Here is an 11,988-nt window from a genome sequence, read left to right on the forward strand (position 1 = left end):
TACCCCCCACCATCTCCCCTTCCCATCCAATTAATAGTCTTGAGCAATTAATAAGTGCCATCCTGCTTGACCCAAAGGCTGGGCTTTTCAGCAAAGCTAATTCCTCTTTCTCTGCTTTGCCCCTTTCTGGGAGACCGATTGGCCACACATTCTCCAGCGGGCGCGTAATTGAATTAACTGGCCACGGCGAGTTGGAGACACGGTGACAATCGCCTGGGGCTCCCTCCCTCGGGAAACCGGTAGTGAGCATCCCAGCCTGAGCCCAAGGCCAGGCCGACTCCCGCCCACGCGAAATAGCTCAAAAAGCACAGGAGAACCCCCGCCAGCCTCGCACCCTAGAAGCTGAAGAAGGGTCTCCCTTAGCACCCAGCGCTTCTGTTCTTCCTTCTGATTCCATGCTTCGCACTCCAGGAGGGATTGTTCTACTGCAGTCGCTTTAGGAATCTGCAATCATTTTATCTATCATTACTGTTTTGGTTAGGATCCAGAGCTAGAAAAGAGACTTTCTGAACTGTTTCCTGCAGTTCAGATGCTGGTGTGGGAAGCTCAGGTCCCTTCAGTTTTCATCCAACCGGAAACAACTCTACTGGAAGGATCTGCCACCCACTGTGTGTTTGCAGTTGGTGGACAATTACCAGCAAACAAGTACCTACCCTAACCTTATTAAACACGTGTTTCTCCTTTTCCTCCTCCTCTTCCTTCTCCTCCTCCTCCCACTCTTCTTTCTTTTTCCTTCTTGGGATTTCCTTTGCTCCTCCAAACAGATTTTGTGTGTTTTCCTGTTGCCTAAATAGATTTTCCCCACAAAACTGCCTGCATAATGCTAAGTGAAATGGAGTAAAGATTGTAATTATTTGGACATTTTTAACCAAAATTATTTCCTTGGATATATTCACACCTATGAATCAACCAGAGTATCTTCCTTTCCATCTCCTTTTCCTTTCTTCCGTCCTCCTTAGAAGAAGGTAGAGATGAGATTGAATTCATTAAACTTATGCCTTATCAGAGCATGTGTGTACATTATCTAATAGTGAAATTTAATGTGTTCTGCTCCAGTTGGGCATGCAGTTCCATAACCCAGACATGAGTTTGCACAATAGGAGATAATTTTCATGATTACAAAGACCCAGTTTTGGAAGGGTACTAGTATGGGGAAAGAGTGGAGCACTGAAGATCCAATATAGTAGGCAGACATTCTTTCCACAAAGCAAAACAAGAGGTGTCAATCTGAGTATCAGTACCCCTCCTAACCCTTCCAATCCTTTCCTTCCACTTTTTATTTTGGATGCACATAAAGAGCAGAAGGGCCTCTAGAGAGCCCAAAGAAAGCCAATGACTTCTGTGTCCTTTCTTATTTTCTTTTCAAGTGAGTTCTACACCCAACATGGGGCTTGAACTCAGAACCAAGAGTGGTATGCTCTACCAACTGAGCCAGCCAGGCATCCCTGCTCTGTCCCATCTTAGGGGTATCTGGTTCTATCCTCTCTCAGGTACCCTTCCACCTATACCTGAGTCCCTATCCCTCTGAGTGCCTCCACTGTGGCTGGATAAGCTTCTGAGTTCAGCCTGGGATCTCCAGCAGCCAACAACGAAGGAAGCTCTCAGGGCCCTCTAGGGAAGGGGGTCCAAGTTTTCCAATCGCTCAGGATTCTAATGACAATGGGAATGACTTATCCAAAGACCTTCTCTGGTGTGATTCCTCTAACCTTTCCTAGTCATTGATGCTGTGGGTGGGAGGGGGGTGGGGACAATCCGCAAGTCATTGAAAGGCAAATCTATTGGGTCCATCACACAGTATTCCGATTCCTGGTTCATTCATTTTTCCTCATTAATAATGAATGCAAGATGGAGAGAGAAGAGTGTTCCAAATACCAGGAAAATTCTGGTCAGGAGCCAAGAAGCTAAAACTTGGCCCAGTTACAAGTGCCAGGATATCTGAAGAGAAAAGCCGTGGGCAGCTCGGCGTTCATGCCTAGGCACTCCAGGTCAGACCCCCATCCCAGCCAAGAACAAATCGCTGGCCTTTCCTACTTCTATTAGCCCGAGCTCATACTGATGCTGGATGTCTTCCGAAAGGTTTCTCCCGTCCTTTTTTCAAGTCAGGTTGTGCTGACTCTTCTACTCTCTCTTGCTATTCTCTCCCCTGACCCCGATCCCAATGTCGACAACAGAAGGGCCACTTTGCGCAACATGTTTCCTAATCCCAAACGAGAAAAGGCGGACCATTAAAAAAAAAAAAAAAAGTGCTCTGGGATATTTAGGAGAGATGAACATTTCTTAACAGACTCTCTAGTCATTTCAGTTTAAGGGTTGTCACTGATTTTTCTAAATTCCTTTTTCTTACTTACATACTTTTTTTTTTTTTTTTTTTTAAACCTCCTCCCGCCCGACCCCATCCCGCGCTCCGCTCTGCTGGTCGAAGCCTCCCGCGGATCAGTATTCCGCTTCAGCGCTGCAGCCTGCAGGCAACACCGGGTCCGTAAACCGCTCAGAGCGGACGCATTTGCGAGCAATTAAAAAAGCCTGGCGACTGTATCAGCCGCAATGCAACAGAGGAACTGTCGTCTGAAGTCTTCTCTTGGGTGACAGCGGAACTTGGAGCTGAGGCCGTCCTGCGGGAGGGCAGAGAGCTCGCCCCGCTGCTGCCCCCGCTGCGCAGCGGGGCCCAGGCGGGCGCGGCCGGGCGCGAGGGGACCCGGGGCGCTCACCCCCCGCAGCCGCGCGAGCCGGGAGAGGCCTCCTCGCTGCCTGCGCTCCTGGAGGCCAGGGGCCGCCTCGCCAGCCAAAGGCCTCGCTGGCTCGCCCCCGGGGCAACTCGCTCCTTCCTTTCCGCAGAGAAATGCGTGAGTTCGGGAAGGGCCGCGCTCCGTCCTCCCGCGTCCGCAACCCCCTCCCCTCATCAGTGTTTCACCTTGTGGGGCGCAAGGGGTGTTTGAGGCACTGGGGTCGCAGAAGAGAGCCTTCCTTGGCTGAGCACCTGTACAAGTATTGACTCATCTGGCCCCCAGAACGCTCCCCTCCCTACAACTCCAGGAGGGAGGACCTGCGTAGTCATGACTTTGTTTTTTATAGAGCGAAGAATAACAACGAATTAACAGCAAGAGCTAGCATTTAGTGAGCACTTACTATGGCTCCTTTTTTTTTTTAAGATTTTATTTATTCATGAGACACACACATACACACACACACACACACACACACACAGGCAGAGACACAGGCAGAGGAAGAAGCAGGCTCCATGCAGGGAGCCCGATGTGGGACTCCAGGATGACGCCCCGGGCCAAAGGCAGGCGCTAAACCGCTGAGCCACCCAGGGATCCCCTATCGTCAGGCTCCTTACAAGCAAGCATCGTGTCGTTTTATCCTGACAACAACCCTCTGAGGTAGGTCTCTGCGTACTAATATTAGGTGGAGGTAACGAGGTGTAAGTGCCCCTCCCCGGGGTGGGGGAGACAGAAGCCCTTGGCGGTTGCTGCAGACTCTCCCGCCCCCCAGCAGGTAGGCAAGCCTCGAGAAAGTGAGGCTTAAAACGGTAGGAGTGATCGCCAAGGTGTCCTACTGTTACATCTGGCTCGCGCTGTTGCATCGAAACTTTCCCAGAGTTTTAATTGCTTCCTTTGTATTCATTCCCTCTTCTCCATTCCATTCTAGACGCCTGACAGAAACCATCCACCTGGAGGCCGGGGCCAGGTTTCTTTTGCAGCAGGAGATGTGCCAACTTGATGCCTTCCGGACTCCCGAGGCCCCAAATCCAGCCTCTTTGATCTCACCCCTCTCTTCTCTGGTGGTGACTGTGTGCCAGGCTTCCAGAGCCTGACCCCTGCCCTGACCCCTCGGTCACGGTCCCTGGGGGTCAGTGGCCCCGGCCTGCAGGGTGCCCAACGCACCTGGAGCCAGGAGCCAGGCCACGAGGGCGGCCTGAGGATCCCGCCAGTTCTTCAGCACCTGCTCCCCCAGAAGGGTGGTGACTGCCTCTCTGGATCCAGCACTAGATTCCAGGACCCACTTGCAACCCCTGTAACCACAGGGCCTGGGGCTTCAATCCCGATCCTACCTCAGCCAGTGACTTAATTTTCTCCCCTGTGAAATGGGAAAGACTGTGAACACTTAGCTTATCAGGACACTGTGAGGCTCAAATGAATATATATAAATATATATATATATATATATGAATATATATAGTAAATATATATGAATGTATATATATTCATTTGAGCCTCACGATGTATATATTCAATTGAACCTCAGTGTCCTGATAAGCTAAGGAATAGATAATAATAATAATTATTATTATTATCAACCTGGAACGAGGGAAGCTCTTAAGAAATGTTGGGTATTATTGTTTGGAAGGAGAGGGGTTCCTACGGAGGTAACTGAAGAAAGACATTATTAGCAGGGCACACTTGCTTCCCTAGAGTTGGTTTTTGCAGCCCTTGGACAGATGGCACCAAAGAAAATCCAGCTGGGGGAGACGTAGGAGGTCATCCGGTCCTACCCTTTGCTGAAGTCACACAGCTAAGCATGTGACAAGGCCAGGGCTGGAGGTAGGACTCAGAGGCTTTCATCCACTCCATCCAAAATCTCTCACCCAGGATCCAGAAAATGGATAGCTCAGTCCTTCTTCCTCACACCCCAATTCCTTTTCCTTTATGGCTAAATATTTTGAGTTTTTGCTCCAGGATTAACTAACTTTCTGGTCTTTTAAAATTTTGAGTTTCATTTCTTCCTCTCTTCTCTCTTTCTTCCCTTCCTTCTCTCCCTCTCCCTCCCTTTCTCCTTCCCTTCCACTCTTCTTCATCTCTTCCTCCTTTCCTACCCCCATTTTTGTCCCAGGGCCCCTTATGCCCTGCTGGAATTCTGTCCTGGTTTAGGAATCCTCCCTTCCAATGTCCACAGGCTTCTATCTTTCTTTTACTTCCATGTTTTGGGCATCTTCTCAGTGACATGGGGCCTGAGACAGTGTGTGTGCTTCTTCACTTGTAATACTTCAAGTTCTGGTCACCCTAGTACATATCTTACTGCCTACCTTCTAACTGACCTGTGTTGATGTGTCTGGTTGCTGACCCTAAGCCCCTGCCTCTTCTCCCTGCTAGCAGCCTTGAGGAGCTTTGAGGCAATCAAGGCCTCCAGTTACTTTTTTTTTTTTTTTTAACTGAAAGAGCTTTGTCTTCCTCTTCTGTCAATTACCCCAGCAAGCCTCTCAGAGGTCCCCTTTATTTTTCCATTGACCTTTTCTTCCTTATGTACTGGAACAATGCCTTATTATTTTATTTATCTTAATCTCTGGTGCAATCGCCCTTTATTCTTCAACTTGGCTGTGCTACTGTTTGCCTTTACACTTTCTTGACTTCATTATGTAATCTTGCCGAATCTCCACGCTCTGTGCATGCTGTTTAGACCTCACGTCTGTCTTTTACTTACCCTTGAATAGTTTTGTTTTGAAACTCCTGGTCCATCCATATTTACCTCATTCCTTTGTTTCCTACTATCTGTCTGCTGCCTGGAATGTTCAGGGACATTGTCCAGAAATGTGTACCAGTCTGCTTTATTACATATCTTACCTAACAGGACATTCCATTAGAATTTTTTTTCCTACTTTGGCCCTGCCATTTTTGGTTGCATGAGGTAATGCCCCTTCTCCCCAAGTCACTTCTGGTTATGGGCATCATATGGACAAAAGACAATTGCCAGGATAAATTTATCTCTTTTGATTTCCCTTTGAGCAAGTAGAGGAAGGCAAAGGATGCATAGATTCTGCTGCTGATTGGCTCTGTGACATCAGGCAAGTCACTTAACTACTCTGCCCTCTTTCATGGTCAGTTTATAATAAGTGGAGGTGAATATAAATGAATCAACTTTGTAATTGATAATGCACTTTAAAATGATTGGTTTGGCCAATCCTTCCATGGGTTTGTATCAATCCTACTAGTGATGAACAGGATTGCTTCTCTTCCATGGCCCATCCTTTCCAACACTCCATTCTAGCTTGTCTGTCTTCATTGTAAACATTTCTACTGGTTTTCATGTCAGAGTACTATCTTTTTGAAGTCTAGATTCAGAAGGGACAACTTTGCTCAGGCCTCTTCTCCATTCTGGTGTTATGAAAAGTTATAGGCATCCTCCTGAATCCCCTCTGTCTCTCAGTGTTCTCTGCAAAGGATGGAAGTAGCCATTCCAGAAATACCCGATCACCACGGCTGCCCTTTGGTTATCCTCTTACTATTAACTTTTTTTTTCCTGCTCTCAATCACTCACTTCCTTTCTTTCTCTCTGTCCTTAGATAAAATATCTTTACTGAAGAAGTTACTGCAGAAAAGAAGACAACTCATCTAATGATTCTTGGAGTCTCATCCCCTTGGGAGTATCCTCTCAATCTGTCTGAGAACAGAATATGTCATAGAATGTCCATTTTAAGTTCAGTGAAGTGGGGATGGCGTGGGTTAATGAAAATCTTCAGATGTAAGAATAACACTGCTCAAGCCCTGCTTTTGGAAAATTAGAGACTAAATCTAGCATTGAGACTTCTCTCTAGTATAAGACACTGGAAACAGGTATAGACTGTGATGTATTAAATATGCACCACATATTAGAAATATCTGTAATGAATGTAGACATTCTGATAAATAATACAGTGTAAGGCTCTTTGTATGATTGAACACTATCTACTTCTTATATATTTATGTGCCAGCAGTTAAAGAGAACAGGTTTCTTTCCCTAGTTAAATACGTTGAAACAGCATTAGTCTTTTAGGAGTGTGTTCCAATCTGAATGCTAAGATTTAGATGGTGACAAAACTAAGTACATGCAGATGCTCTGCACTGGCACATCCAGTTTTGAGTTAGAGGAGGAAGCTCTTGCATTAATTATCTGGACTCTAGCAATAGAGTAGTAGTAGTAATGCAGAATGTTAGAGAGACATCATTTTAATGTACTTTTCGTTTACAAGGTCAAGTGTGTCTCAGGCACAGTTGACAGCAAAATTCAAAATTCTCAAGATGTAAAAATTGTATACCTTGATAATGTACTTATTTACCATCATTATGTAGATCATGGTGGCCAAAGTAATTCAAAAGGATTATTATAAAAGGTCTGGGATTTCAAATTGTTCATGCTAACATATTTTTTTCCCTTTTCAAAATCAACAAACCGAAGATCGCTTCAAAATTTGTGATTTTCCATAGAACAAGGAACCTACTCATATTTCCACAGAAAAATAAGACTATTGGCCTCTTGCGAAATAAGTATAGGAAGTTCATCCTGTCCCTTCCCAAGATGGTATATCTAGCATGAAACATAGGCTCTTTTGTAACTCTTGCTAGATTGGAAGAATGCTGCTTCACTGGCTTGGAATGACAGAATTAGGGTTCTTATGACACTATAAAATCTATTCTCAAGAAGTGATTCATTGACTGGAAATTAGGAAATGTTAAAGGATAGGGAGATGTTTCACACACTTTATTTAACTGCTTATGGAACCTCACCCTAATGTGAAAAGTTGGGTCATCTTTAAACCTAATTACAGACCTCTTTACCATGAAGTCAGTTCATTACATAATAAGGAAAGGACATAATGAAAAGAGGGACCCAAAAAAATCCAGAGTTCCTTTTAATGATGAAACTTGAAAAATTTTTTTTATTCTACTGAGAAATGTCCCCAGCCAATGTGAGTCTCTAGTAAATAGACACAATCAATTTCAAGTTGTCTATAATTGTACTGTCTTATGCTTAGCTACATGTGGCTACGGAGTACCATTATAGATGGAATTGTTCCCTCCAAAAGTCATATATTGAAGCCCTAACCCCAAATGTGACTATATATTTGGAGATGGGGGCCTTTAAGGAGGTAATTAAGGTTGCGTGAGGTCATAAGAGCAAGGCCCTAATCTAATATGACTCATGTCCTTCTAAGAAGAGGAGCAGGAACCAGAAATATGTACCCATAGAGGAAAGACCATGTAAGGACACAGCAAGAAGGTGGCCATCTGCAAGACAAGGAGAAAGGCTTTGAAGAAACCAAACATGCTGACCCCTGGATCTTGGACTCCAGCCTCCAGAACTGTAAGAGAATAAATTTCTGTTGTTTAAGCCTCCCAGTCTGTGATATTTTGTTATGGCAGCCCTAGCAGACTAATACAAGCACCTTGAGAAAAAACTAAACTAAACTACCTCCTCCCAATCCCATACCCCTCAAATGGCTCTGACATCCAGGAGTTGAACTAGCGTTATCAGTTAGGCCATGGTGTTGCTACAGACTGGCCTCACTCCCAGTGAGGTCTTGGTGTTCTGTTAAATACAAACCATCTCACAGAACATCAACATCACACAGGGCCACTCTGTGACCATGACAGATTTACATGAAAATAAGACTACTCTGTAATCAACACAGACATGAATGTTGTTCACACATGAAAATACCCAATATCCTCCTTTCCTGGCTGATGTGAGTGACTGCTGCTTCTTTACTAATTAGAGCTTTTGCTTTAGTCTTCCCTCAGTGTAAAACAAAAAACAAAAAAAAAAATTTCCCTTTTCCTAAGAATACTCAGTCCAGTGTGAACCTCTACTTCCTTGGGCCATTCCTAAAATCACCCAGCCTAAGTTCAAATCCTGTGATAGATTGTTATATTTAACTCTCTTTATCAAGATGTTCCACGACTCCCTATAGTTTCTTCAACTACAAGTGTGTGTTTGGTCATTTTTGCTAGAGGGCATTGGCAATTTGGAACAAAGTTAGTCCAAATTGAGATGTGCTGTAAGTATAAAATACACACCTTACTTTCATATATTTATGAAATATAGCTACTAGAATATTTAAAATGACTTATGTAACCTGCATTTTGTTTATGTTGAACAGCACTGGTTTATAATGTCCCAAGAAAGGTCAATCATTGACAATTCTGACCTAGGGAAACTTACTATTTTTTTTTTCTTTAAAGGAGCTTATTAGTCAGCTTAGGACATGCTGCACTGTGATAACGAATAGTTTCCAAATATCTGTGGCTTAACATAGCAAAAGTTTATTTCCCTCAAACATACATACAATTCACTGGGGATTTGGACACCTCACCAGGGCAGCTATTCTCCATAGGGAGGCTCAGGGATCTAGTGAGATCTCTATCTCTGCATTACCATAAGATTATGTTGGGAAGGAGTCTGGGGGTTCTGGCACAAGTAAATACAGTTTTTGTCTCAGAAACACACTGACCAGATATAGTCACGTGGCTGTGGTAAACTACAGGGCAAGGAGAGAATATCATCTTCCCATATTCTCAGAAGAAGGGGAGAACTACAAATGAGCAGCAATAGTTACATCTCCCATATGGGAAGAAATGTAAGTAGAAATGCATGTTTTAGGTCTTAGCTTAACAAAAATGTGTGATACATTTGATATACACCTAACGTATTTTATTTTGGAGACTTATTTTGGAGGATATAAGCACTGATGTTGAACATAGCATCAAAAAGATCCTTAAATTCTCCAGCTCATATTTCTGTGAAAACATTTTAATGTTACAAGGTACTTAAATGAATGTGATGTGTGGTTACCAATAGCTCACAATTGTTTACATCTTTTTCTTATACCCCGATGAACTTTAAAACAAAGTTCAGATTCTGTTTGAAAGTAATATGCAATTGGCATAAATAAAAGAAACTTTTCAAGATCATTGATATTTTTAATTTGGTTGATCAGGCTCTATGTCCATCTATATCTATGCATCTATTTCCATCTTTCCTATATACACACATGTACATACTCGTATATACATGCACACTCATATGTATCTACTCATATACGTACATATGCATACATACACACAGGCATGTATTACTTTATTTAACAAGGTTTTATAACATTAAAAACAAATGTGATCCTGGAGATTTCATTAGTTAGAATCCTCCCATCTGCAGGAGGGATTCCTAAAGTGTAGGCGAACTTGCCTTTATCTTCAAAGGTTTCCTCCTAGCATCAGAAAAGTTGTTTGTAGTAAGCCCAGGGGAGGGAGGAGGGTCTGACAAGCTTTCTCCTCCTCTTTTGTGGCTGAACGGAGAAGCCTTCTAGTATAACTAATTTTACCAATATAGATCAGTAGGTTAATTTCTGGAGGAGGCCAGCCTATGGCTGTGTGGGGTATAAGGAAGAGGGGGGAGTCAGCACTTGATTTCATCTCTAGCCCTCTTTTTCTCTCCTCTCTCTCCAGGGTCTGCCACTGCCCACATAGACTGCTAGCCCCCAGCGCACAGCCTAAGAGAAAGGAGCTGTCCGTTCAGTACCAGGACCACGTGCAACCTGCCCGCCAAAACACAAAGAACTGAAATATTAATTAAAAAAAGCCAATCTGCTCAATCCTCCGCCCGCAGGCAGGCTCTAACGGAAAACCGCATATGCTTTCCCTTTCTCCTCAATAAATCTTCATGTGGGCATTAAAATACCTAAAAGGATTAGTCATTAAATGCTTGTACATTTGGCTTAATTCGCAAGAAACTGTATGTCACAGGGTTACATCAGAACTGCAGTTTAATCTAATTTGCAGTATTTGTGTAAATGCTTTATTTCTTCTGCTGATTGTTACAGAGGATAATATTAATATCCCAAGTGTCCAGAGGGAGAAGGTTAACACACCAGCACGGAAATGAGCTGGATGCTGACTGATGTATAAAAATATCAAAGCTTCTTTTAAGGTAAAACACCAAAAAGAATAAATGGGAGTGTGGCTTTTCCTCCTCAAGCTGCATTTATTATTATTATTTATTATTTGATCCTCAGGTAATAAGGAAAATGCGTTTTTTGAAAAGGATTTTTGCACTTCAGTTGGGTAAGCTGTCCTACATATTGCATTCAAAAGCTGTCTATATGGAAACAGCGAAACAACTTTCAAAGGATTTAATTGCAGAATCATTCTTATTTTCTTCTGAGACATTTCTGTTGTAGCAACAACATCCAGTCCAGTTATATGAGCCATCCTTGTCCCCACCCCCTGCCAAACATTTCTTCTTTCACTGAACTACTGGAGCATGCATTGTTGTCTGTATTATGCATCTACATCTGGCCCTGATAATTTACCTTTTGGTGCTCCTACTTATTTTTGTTACATGGTTCTTCTAATTTTACTGGACAGTAAGTCCCCAGGCAAAAGGGATCAAAACTCTAATAGCATCTAGAAAAATAATTTTATTCATTAAATACATGTTCATTGATTAACTACTCTGTGTGAGCACTCTGCTGGTTTTTACTCATATTATATTTTCTGAAATTATTTTCTGATTACATATTTGGGACACATCCCAAATTAATGAAAGAAGCCCTTAATTTGGGTTAATTCTTGCTTTCTTTTGCCAGAATGCTCATGGAATACAAACTATTGTGTTTAAATGCATTTAAAAATTAGTAGAATTCATTTTTAAGAATACAACAAGATATTTGACTATGAAATCAACATTTGATTGTGCAAATTTTATCTACTGATGAAAGATAGCCTCAGATTGGAAGAGTCCACTTCAATTGGGGTTTTCCTCTGTCTGTGACATACTATATGACACAGACAATTGGTTAGCAGTAAAGACTCTACTGATACATTGTGCAGGTGGTGAGAAAAGAAGATAAATGGTCAATTTGAGGCATTCCTTGGAATAGAAGGTTTTTAGGGATGTTCAAAATAATAGCATTTATAATTGGGCCAGTGTGCATTGTTATACATGATAGTTGAATGAATTTCTCTCTATTGTGGCAAAAAGTGCACTTTGTGGTAAAAAGCAGACTTACAGAGAGTGAGGTGTTTTTTCTATTCCTGGTTCAGTCATTGATTTTCACACTCATAGCAAATCTTTTGGTCTTTGATCCTCATCTCTTATGTTAAGGAGGTAAATCAGGCATCTAAGATTTCCTCATGTTTTGACCTTCAATGAGTTTAACTGAACATCTTCAACTTCTAAAATTTTCATTGCATGTCCTATTGTAACTTTTTTTTAAGTTAAAATGTGTATTCTTTG

At 42.7% G+C, this 11,988-nt stretch overlaps 1 long non-coding RNA gene across 1 annotated transcript; it reads left to right on the forward strand.

The window, feature by feature from the left end:
- The first annotated feature begins 5,313 nt into the window (after positions 1–5,313).
- On the forward strand, positions 5,314–10,423 carry LOC144316862 (uncharacterized). The gene is made up of 3 exons (XR_013382700.1): positions 5,314–6,459; positions 7,910–8,058; positions 10,200–10,423. It is a non-coding gene; the product is annotated as an uncharacterized LOC144316862 (long non-coding RNA).
- Positions 10,424–11,988: the final 1,565 nt, after the last annotated feature.

Source organism: Canis aureus, chromosome 7, assembly GCF_053574225.1.
Source record: "Canis aureus isolate CA01 chromosome 7, VMU_Caureus_v.1.0, whole genome shotgun sequence".
In the NCBI taxonomy this organism is placed as follows: Eukaryota; Metazoa; Chordata; class Mammalia; order Carnivora; family Canidae; genus Canis; species Canis aureus.